Source organism: Xyrauchen texanus, chromosome 22, assembly GCF_025860055.1.
Source record: "Xyrauchen texanus isolate HMW12.3.18 chromosome 22, RBS_HiC_50CHRs, whole genome shotgun sequence".
In the NCBI taxonomy this organism is placed as follows: domain Eukaryota; kingdom Metazoa; phylum Chordata; class Actinopteri; order Cypriniformes; family Catostomidae; genus Xyrauchen; species Xyrauchen texanus.
Genome location: NC_068297.1, coordinates 4,401,277 through 4,412,810, shown reverse-complemented (window position 1 = coordinate 4,412,810; position 11,534 = coordinate 4,401,277).

Genomic DNA, 11,534 nt, shown 5'->3' with positions numbered 1-11,534 from the left:
CCTTGCCATGACATCTCACAGTTCACTGATATTGATCAAAGCTGCTTTTCGAAGATATAAATATTTTCCTCATTTTGCGTCACCAGTCCCATGGGGGTAGAAAGCAAAAATCAACAGAAACGTTTGAACGAAAATTACATTTATCACTAAGTGTTTTGAAAATTAATTAATAAATTAAGAGCCCAAAGTTGTAAAGAATTGGGTGTGATTCACGGATTTACCATTTCAAACACTTACACAAGTAAGTACGAGTACCAGAAAGCAGCGTGGTATTCCCATGTTTTTTGGGGGGGGGACAACATGAACCATGGTAATACCATGTTTTTGCTTAGATATGTACTTAAAATTACTGTAATTATCAGTAACTGATCTGATTACAACACTTTAGTTAATATTATCACATCTGGTGACCCAAAGGCCATCTGCACCAACATTTGTGTCTGCAAATAGGTAGCATACAATATTTAACTAAAAAAATAAAATTATAATAATATATATATATATACAGTTGCAATCAAAATTATTGAACCCCCCTGACCAGCAATACATTCTGGTGATGTGAATAAAAACACATCAGCTAAAACCTCAGTAAACAGTCAAAGTAAGTTTTTAATACACATTTGAGTGATTTTGAGAACAAAAAGTCAGTTCACCCAAATTTTAAAACCAAAAGTAACTAATTATCTCCACAACTGTCATGTCAAAAATATTCAACCCCTTAAAGTCAATCATTTGTGGGGCATCCTTTATGCTTGAGTGTTCTCAGGCTTCAGACACTCTCTACACATTTCTCGTGAGCAAAAGCTTCCAGCTCATTGACATTCTTTGGTTTCTGTGATGCCACTGCTTCCTTGAAATCCCAACAATGGGATTTTCATGATGGACTGAAAGAGCCATTCAAGGACATTCCTCGACCTATCCCTGAACCAGATTTTGGACAACTTGGATGTATCATTGGTGTTATTGTCTTGCTGTAAATTCCAGTGATCACCGAGCTACAATTTACACACTGAAGGCATCACATTTCTGCCAAAATGTCCTGATACCTGACAGAATCCTGCAGCCGTAAAACACCCCATAACAGGACTGACCCACCTCCATGCTTGACCGTGGGGATGGTGTCGGTCTTGTCATCACCTTGTCATCTTACTCCAGATGTACTGCTGACCCATAGGTCTAAAACTAATTTTCAGTTTAGTGTCATACATCCATAAAACCTTCTTCCAGGACTCCACGGGTCTCTCAAAATTCCGTCTTCAATATTTAAGTCAACATTTCCTTTTGTGTGGAAGTTTTGCTTTCTTCCACACCCAACAAGGTTGCTGTTGTACCATATTTAAAAATGTATGAATGGTGCTGCCAACTTTCTACTGGAAATTGAAGTGCCTTGGAAATGTACTTTTATCTTTGACCTTTTCTTGTGTAATGAAATAATCTCCTCTATTAGCTTTTGCGACAGCTTATTTTTAATTGCATTTTTTTTGCATAGAAATAATTTCTTTCGAGTGACACTAACTTCAATTTTAAAACTTAAATAAATGCCATTGTAGAGGGATGGCTTGATTTTGTTTTAAAACAATTGCTTGTGTAGCCTTACATATTTAAGAAAGGAATACATGCAATAGGGGTTGAATAATTATGACACGGCTGTAGTTTTAAAAAGTCCTGCTATTTAGAAATATTAGGTTATATATTCACACTGACTTTGAATGTGTCGCTCAACTGATATAGATGTCAAGTTAAAAAATGAGTTCTAATCATAATGGGCCTTGAAAATAATAATAATAATAATATTTTAAGTTGCTACATGAACATTAGAAAGTGCTATAACCATCATCACCTGGCCTCAAAGTTGTGCTTTTGAGTTCTCTCCATTGAAAACAAAATTAGATGTCAATCAGAATGTCAGAGTGAGTAAATAATGAATTTTGGGTGAGGTATCCCTTGTAAGTTCTCATAAGAACTGCATTGATAAGAACAAAGAAGGTACAGTAGAAACACCATGAACTACTGTTACGTCCCTATTAATCTAGGGGTATCGAAGGGACATCAACATAAACCAGAACCGAACCAACTAGAACAACCCTATATAAATAAACAGAAGCTCAAGCAGACCACCAACAAGGCTTGAAGCGCAAGAAGCAGGCTTTACTTAGAACAATTAAGTGCATTTACATATTTATATACATATGATCAAACAAAAGAACACAAAAATGGTGAAAAGGGAACGAGAGCGTTACCAACAAAAAGAAACAAGGAAAACCAAAAACCAACTAACAAAAAGGCAGAAAAGACTTACTGAAAATAAAAACAAAATAAATCTGCCTACTCTAGCTAAAACAAAACTTACAATTGGTGGCAACCACTCCTTACCTGGGGTTACTAGACAGTGATAAGGTCTACATGTTGCAACATATGCAGGGCCCCTAACCTGTTCCCAATTCAAAAATATAACACGATACCTGAGAGGTCCAAGGACCTTACAAAGTTTAAATGAAAGAAAACAAAGCACAGAAACAGACTGCGAGGCTTGTCAATAAAAACCACAAGCAATACAAAAAAACAGGTCTCTTCATGTCACAGCCATCTTGGATTTTAAAGACCTAGGTGATCTCAAGACTCCACGGGCAATTGGCTGATCACACAAGGCAGGCGGTGATTGGCTGGAACAAAGGCAAATGGAGGAACCAATGGGGCAGGCTCCTGCAACAGAAAACACACAGAGAGAAAACCAAAACACACACGCCTAGAGGGCGTAACAACTACTTTTAATTAAAACTACTTTTAATAAAAAAAAAAAACATGGCATGTATCTAGCCATGGCTGTTGTCAAAGCATTTGTAAATCACTTGACTTTACCGTTACAACCCAAAAAATTACCTACATTTTGGAATCATAAACAGCACACTATATGACACTTCATGTAATTACACAGAAGCAAACGGTTTTTAAATTAAATTTGGGTTTTCTACCAAAAGACACGTAAAATGCCTCTCTGGGACTTATTAATTGAAACAAACCATCTGAGCGATCCGTTTCACTAGAATGAATCACACATCCTGGAATAACCAAGAGTTAACTTTCTATCAAGAGAAGAATGCATTGCCTTAAGTTATGTTTGAATTATAAAACAAATTTAATAAGACTAGTGCAGTCAATGTACACGATACGTTTTAGGCTGTATGAACAACCAACAAAGCTATAATTTACAAATATAGAATATCACTCATCATGATTCACCAATGACTTTTTGTTTGTGGTTGTGGTAGCTGTAGTTCAAACAGAGCCCTATAAGAAGGGCTACAAAAGTGTCCACAGGCTTTTAAAGAACACAGACGTACTGAAAGGTTCTTCGGCTGGTAACTCTTCAACATCAACATGCACAGGAACATCTTTCTTGCCACCTTAATCATATACTCTTAATCATATATAGTTCTGTATTTTTCCTTACAATTTAACTGTTCAGCCTGTGAAATTTTGAACTGCTTACCAAATGTTCTCGGGTAGTCATTTGTTTGTTCATGAAGTCATTTGTTTTAACTTTGCTTTAATTATTACCTTTCACAGAGTGTGCAGTTCACTGGGAGATTCGTGAACTGGACTCCGCTGAGGATCAACTTGAAGAGATTCCTGTAAACGTATCTATTTCGCAATAAACACAATTTATGAAGTGTACATATGAACTTATGTTGGATCTGATGTGCAAGACTGAGGGACCAATAATCGATAAATATGAAATTGGTCAAATAAACTGATTTAATTCCAACAGTTTGTGCTCAAGATGTACATGAATTGGACTCTCTTTAGAAAAATAAACAAGTACAATCATGTTAACCCAATCAATTATTACGTAAATCACTTAATACTGTTTACCAGGAAAATAGAGGGGGAACTATGACTAAACTGTTATAATTTGTGACGAGGATAATCTTGTCTTCCCTTACTATGACGCACACAGACATTGAGGCTACAAGATTGAAAAAATTAAATCCCAAAAGCAGTTTATTTTATGAGCAAAATCCCTATAATAATCTGAAAAATAAAGATTTGAAGCATGATCCCGAATTTTATATGGGACCTTTAACTTCAAATAAGGCCTAAATACACCAGGGACTCTAATTTTGAAAGGATAGACACTTGGCTCCGTTACAGTGCTCTATAAGTACTTACCAAAATTAAGCTTTTTATAGCCTCTATAATCACCAGATGAAGAGTTTTGTAGATATATTTCACCAGATGAGGAATAATAAAAGAAAAATCTGCCACTATGGGTATAGATTTTTGCCGATAACCGATATATTGGCCAAACTCTAATTTTAACATTTACAAATTGGCCCTCATCCATTGTTAGTTCCTCACTGTAACACTGATTTTTGCTTTTTTTTTTTTTATGAAAAGAAGGGACGAGTCAAATAAAAATGTTGTGGTAAATGCTGTCGATTGAGCTTAACTTGTATAGACCCTATTCGCGCTAGCGCCATCTTTGATTTTTTTATGGGAATGAGAACGAGGTTGTGAGGATACGTGTCAACATTTGGGTAACAAAATCCGGGAGACCTCCAACAGCGCAACTGGGTTGTAGGTTTCCAGATTGAGGTCACAAATGGGTTGAAATTTGTATGATGTGTCGATTGTGTGGATGTATTTCATACAAGATCTGGCAACTGGACAAACCTTGGAATAATATATTGATGTGATTATTCATATAACGAGGTTTGGGCCATACAAATTACGGGCTACGATTCCCGGGAGAAATAACAAAATGGGAGGGGATCGGGTGATGGGTGTGATATACGGGAGACTCCCGGGAAAAAGGGGAGTGTTGATAGGTATGTGAGGGAAGAACTTAAGAGTCTTTTCGGTGGGCTGTACTGCAGTTTAAAGTGTTTTCGGATCGTTCCGCAGACAAAACATTGATTAAAATATCTGTCCAAGAACATTCAGTATATAAAGCACTCCAGATAACATGAGTTGTGGAAAATCAGATGTGATATAGGAGCTTTATACAGCTTTATACCATGCGTGCTATTGAAGAGACTGTAATTGCGTCCCTCACAGCCTCATTGTCATTCCCATTAAATATGAAAGATGGCGCTAGCGTGAATAAGGTCTATTGAACCTAGAATATTCGTTTTGAACCTAGAATATTCCTTTAAACGATTCTTATCTGTTGTATGTTGTTTCATGTGTTTTTCAGGCTGACAACATGATGGAGCAAAAGATTATTAGTTTGTGCTTGATATGTAAATCAGTTATTAAGGAAGTAAGAAAAGCAATCTCCCCCAAAACAATGCCGGTGGGTGTCATGATTTCAAGCCACAATATTTAATTGACCCTTTATAGCACCTTTTATTAATGACATAATTTCCCTTATGATGAAATCAAAGTGAAGCTGTACAACAAATGCGAGAAACTCTTCATCGGTAAATCTCTGTCCAAGTGGTTTATCAATGATTATATAAAAACTTTAATGGACGAGCTCCACACCACTGATGGCCCAAAGACCATCTGTACAAAAATTGGTGTCTACAAATAGGTACCACAGAAATACAGTGCATTTAAAATGTAGTCTTGTGTCTTCTTCTCTGGTAATATGGTAATACATAATATAAGTGAGAAGATTCTGAATAACGTTTCTTTTAGGTCACCACCACCACCACCCATAAAGGAGTCCATTTTTTATTTGATAGCGCATATGACAATCTCTGAACGATTATAAACTCCATTATAATGAAAGCATAATAAAATATATTCATGAAACAATCAACTATGTGTTTTCTTTCATTAGAGATTAATCTTTGATTTTCTGATTGGTAGCCTACATTTTAGTACATGTTATGAGTTTATTTACAGTTAAACCTACTTATGCATTAGGATTGGATGTACATGTAGTTGAGTAAAGTATTCCTGCAGCTAACCTCGAGACTTCTTTGCTAACACACGATGTGCAATTTACATGATTTATTCGTCCTTTTTAGCAGTTTAATTTCTTTTTACTAACAGGCAATGTAACAGCAACATCATGGGCCCATAAATTCCTTACCATTAAATTACTAATTCACAATCATCTTTACGTCCTCCTAATGTCCCAAGCTTGAATGGTCCAGTTACATAATGTATTTGTACTATTTGGGTAATTCTGTGACATATTGGCAACGTATCTGCAACGTCATAGATTTGTAATATAATTACCACAATTGCAAGACAGGAAAATAGCATTTCTATGACAGATTTGTGTTGTAGCAGTTTAATAATTGCTATCATTCAAGTTTAGTAGGCCTACAATTTTACAATTTGGATGAATGAGTGGACATGAAATCTTACAAAATGTGTTATTATAAAACAATTTTTTTTTACATACTAATTAGTATTTCATGCATCATTTGCTTTTGTATCTTTTTGCTTTACAGTCTCAAATTATTAGTTATTTGTATATAAAATTTTCTGAATCCTCTGCACAATATAAGAGCCTGCATGTAAAATTCAAGTTAAAAACAAAACAAAGCAGTGATTTTAATTAAATCTGTTGGGAGACATCCACAAAATGTGCATAAATCAAGTGCCTACATATTTATACAATAACAAATAGAAACCACAATAAATTTGCAATGTGTTATGATGACCAGAATGAAAGTCAATTTTATTTGTATAGTGCCTTTCACAACACACATCGTTTCAAAGCAGCTTTACAGAAAATCAGGGATTTACAGAAGATAAAACTGTAATGTCTATAATGTTGATGAGTCATCATTGTGTAATTAGTAGGGCTGTCGATTTAACACGTGCAATTAATATTATAAAAATTAACGTGTTAAAAATAATAATAAATAAATAAAAAATGTACGCAAATAATTAATCGCAATGCCCCCGGATTGTAATAAGGAAGATTCTTGAGAATTGCAAACTTGTAGTACCACCTGTTTACTTCAGAGGGCAGTAAGTGAAATTTCAGCTGTATGAGCAACGCGCAGTTTATACAGTGAAGAAAACAACCAGACAGCACAGAACAGACATTCGTTACGTTCTTGCATTCAAAACACTTGATGGGGCGCAAATCCAAATTAAGGGATCTCAAGGTGTGTTCTAAGTATTAAACTATATTTAACTTGACACAGTGACCTAAACATTTTATGTTTATGATGCAATGCACCCGAGATGCTACACAAGGATGTCAGACGCTTGTTGAAATTGACGGGTCCTTAAACAAGCCCTCATAATAAATCTCGAACTGATTGACAAATTCACTTGTGTAATGGATTGCTGTGAACTGTGTGTCAATGATTGGCTTATGATCAATAATATGGTAGTAAACAATACATTGTATTCTAAAGCCACTTTTTGTATTGTCTTATTAATGATTAACTCTTCTGCCACAAGAATGTAATGCATTTTAATTATCTGAATATATATATGTAATTTTTAAATATTTAAAAGATAACTATGTATAATTATTTCATCATTATATTGAATTATTGTTATATGAGGCTTTCTCACCAAATATTTATATTTGCGATTAAATGCGATTAATTAATCGGGACATAATGTAATTAATTCGATAAAAATCGATTTGACAGCCCTAGAAATTAGATAAAATATGATTTTGAATTGTGTTTAAAAATAAATAATTAAATAATAATTGTATTTATAACCCCAGTGAGCAAGCCAAAAGCGACTGTGGTAAAGAACACAAAACACCATAAGATGTTGGTTAATGGAGAATAACCTTTAGACTCAAGATGGCGCCGAGTATGGCTGCTGCGAGCTCCGTTACAACACTGCGGTTTATTGTTTGTTTTGTTTACAGTTCTTTGTTTTTTTGTCTTGGATGTTGTCTGCCTTATTGTTTACGACAGACAAACGCTTTTGGACATTAGTTCTACAATCACACATCGAAAACCGGACTTCAAATTCCTTAATGCCGACCCGCTGTTTACAAACACGCCGGCGGAGCCCTTTGTCTGTGCTGCTCGGCCGCGGAAACGCATAAGGAAAAGAGGAAAACGAGCCGGCGTTCTCATCAGAGTAAGACGTCGTGCAAATCGACCCCCGCTACCCAGTATACTACTGGCAAATGTTCAGTCTCTGGACAACAAACTCTGCGAGCTGAGAGCGCGGATCTCTTTCCAACGAGAGACGAGGGACTGCTGCGTTATGTGCCTTACAGAAACCTGGCTGTCTACGGAGATTCCAGACTCGGCCATCGAAATCACGGGCTTTTCCGTGCACCGAGCGGACAGAGCGAAAGACCTCTCTGGTAAAAGCAGAGGTGGTGGTGTATGTTTTATGATCAACAAATCATGGTGTGATCAGAGGAACGTACATTTCATCAAGTCTTTTTGCTCTCCTGATCTGGAATATCTCATGCTTCTGTGTCGACCATTCTGGCTGCCGAGGGAATTCACAGCGGTTATCATCACAGCTGTGTACATCCCCCCGCAAGCCGACACAGACCGGGCACTCAGGAAACTGTATGGGTGTATAAGTGAGCAGGAAACCGCGCACCCTGAGGCTGCGTTCATTGTTGCCGGGGACTTTAACAAAGCCAACTTCAAAGCAATCGCCCCAAAATACCACCAACACATAAAGTTCAACACACGAGGGGACCGGGTTTTGGATCATTGTTACTCTCCCTTCCGGGAAGGCTACAAATCCCTCCCCCGCCCCCCATTTGGCAAATCGGACCATTCTTCCGTTCTGCTTCTGCCCGCTTACAGGCAGAAACTGAAACAGGAAGCACCCACCCTCAGAACGATCCAGTGCTGGTCGGACCAATCAGACTCTGCGCTACAAGACTGTTTTGATCACGCGGACTGGGAGATGTTCCGGTCCGCCTCTGATGACGACATCGAGGTTTACGCTGACAGCGTAACGTGTTTCATCAGGAAGTGCGTAGAGGACGTTGTTCCGACCAAAACTATACGGATATACCCCAACCAGAAACCATGGGTTAACGCCGATGTTCGCGCGGCACTCACTGCGCGGACCTCCGCTTTTAATTCTTACGGGGCCCGGGAAGTCACCTGTTGGGGAAAAAAAAACAATCCGTGGCGACGGTTTTGCAATCCATCCGCTCAGTTTATAAACTGTACTCACGAATTCTCAAACTGTTCCCTCGGTTTAACAAATCGTGCTCACGGATTAATAAACCGTACCCACGAGTTCCTAATCCGCGCTCTCAGATTTGTAAACCGTGCCCACGCTTTCGCAATCCGTTCCCACGGGTTTGTAAACTGTACTCTCGGATTTGTGGCTCCTCCCCCAGTCTGTGCCGGCAGATTCAACCAGGCCATCTGTTACGGTGCGGGATATATAGTACGGTGTTTATAAACTATATTTTACGGGGCCCGGGAAGTCACCTGTTGGGGAAAAAAAAACAATCCGTGGCGACGGTTTTGCAATCCATCCGCTCAGTTTATAAACTGTACTCACGAATTCTCAAACTGTTCCCTCGGTTTAACAAATCGTGCTCACGGATTAATAAACCGTACCCACGAGTTCCTAATCCGCGCTCTCAGATTTGTAAACCGTGCATTCAGTTTTTGCAATCTGTACCCACAAATTCATAAACCGTGCCCACGCTTCGCAATCCGTTCCCACGGGTTTGTAAACTGTACTCTCGGATTTGTGGCTCCTCCCCAGTCTGTGCCGGCAGATTCAACCAGGCCATCTGTTACGGTGCGGGATATATAGTACGGTGTTTATAAACTATATTTTCTAAAAAGATTTCTCAAATCTCAATTAGCAGTATGGGGTGGAATATACGATTTAATATGAATGACGTGTATCAAAATCTTTTGTTTATTTGTGATAATCTTAGCACTTTATTATTATTGTCTAACCTGTATTATGACTGATATGACTAATTGCTTTGTTCCTTTTTGTAAGTTTTGGACAAAGCGTCTTCTAAATAGCCTATGTAGCCTAAAATTTAATAATGATTATTATTATTAGAGTTTATAACTATAAATGAGCTCACTTAGTAATACAGTAATATGTTTGTCATAAAATAATTTATCAATGCTTTATTTTTATAGGCTATAACCTAACCTTTACGGGTTTGGATAAAATAGGCCTACATTTATTTTTGCTTAAAAATAAAGCATTCATAAATTATTTTATGATAAACATATTACTGTGTTAAGTGAACTCATTTATAGTTATAAACTAATAATAATAATAATTATTATTATTATTAGCCTACATTTTAGGCTACATATTTAGAAGACGCTTTTGTCCAAAACGCATAAAAAGGAACAAAGCAATTGATCAAATATCAGTCATAATACAGATGAGACAATAATAATAAAGTGCTAAGATTATCACAAATAAACAAAAGATTTTTATGCACGCCATTCATATTAAATCGTGATATTCCACTCCCATACCCGCTACAATTGAGAATCACTTGAAGCATGCAGACGCAGTTAAGACAATTTTATGTAGGCCTATTACACTTAATACACATATAAAACAATATACAATAAGATTCGTTAACAACGAACGTTAAAAGCTTGTTCTTCGAAAATGAGGGCGCAGCCACAAATATGAGAGTACAGTTTACAAACCCGTGGGAACGGATTGCGAAAGCGTGGGCACGGTTTATGAATTTGTGGGTACAGATTGCAAAAACTGAAGGCACGGTTTACAAATCTGAGAGCGCGGATTAGGAACTCGTGGGTACGGTTTATTAATCCGTGAGCACGATTTGTTAAACCGAGGGAACAGTTTGAGAATTCGTGAGTACAGTTTATAAACTGAGCGGACGGATTGCAAAACCGTCGCCACGGATTGTTTTTTTTTTCCCAACAGGTGACTTCCCGGGCTCCGTAAATTCTCCTAACACGGAGGAGCGTAAACAAGCCAGTTATGCCCTCCGTAACACTATCAGTGCAGCTAAACGCCAGTACAGGCACAAACTTGAAAGTCAGTTCAACACCACTGACTCCAGAAGTATGTGGCAGGGAATTAACACAATCACGGACTACAAGCGGAATAAAGTCTCCGCCATGAACACCGCTGCATCTCTCCCGGATCGAACTTAATACATTTTATGCTCGCTTTGAGGACAGTAACACCGCCTCGCGGAGAGAGCACTCGCTGCTGACGCTACAGAGGTTGATTCACTCTCCGTCTCTGTTGTGGATGTAACCCGATCATTCCGACGGGTGAACATCCGTAAAGCCGCGGGTCCAGACGGCATTCCGGCCGCGCCATCAGAGCGCGCGCGAATCAACTGGCTGGTGTTTTACGGACATTTTCAATCTGTCCCTCTCCCTGTCTGTAGTCCCCACATGCTTCAAAACATCAACCATTGTGCCTGTACCGAAGCAAGCTATAATCACATGCTTAAATGACTGGCGTCCTGTTGCTCTGACCCCCATCATCAGCAAATGCTTCGAGAGGTTAATCAGAGATCACATCTGCTCTGTTCTGCCCCCTCTTTGGACCCATTGCAGTTTGCCTACCGCAACAACCGCTCCACTGATGATGCCATTGCATCTACAATACACACTGCTCTCTCCCATCTGGAAAAA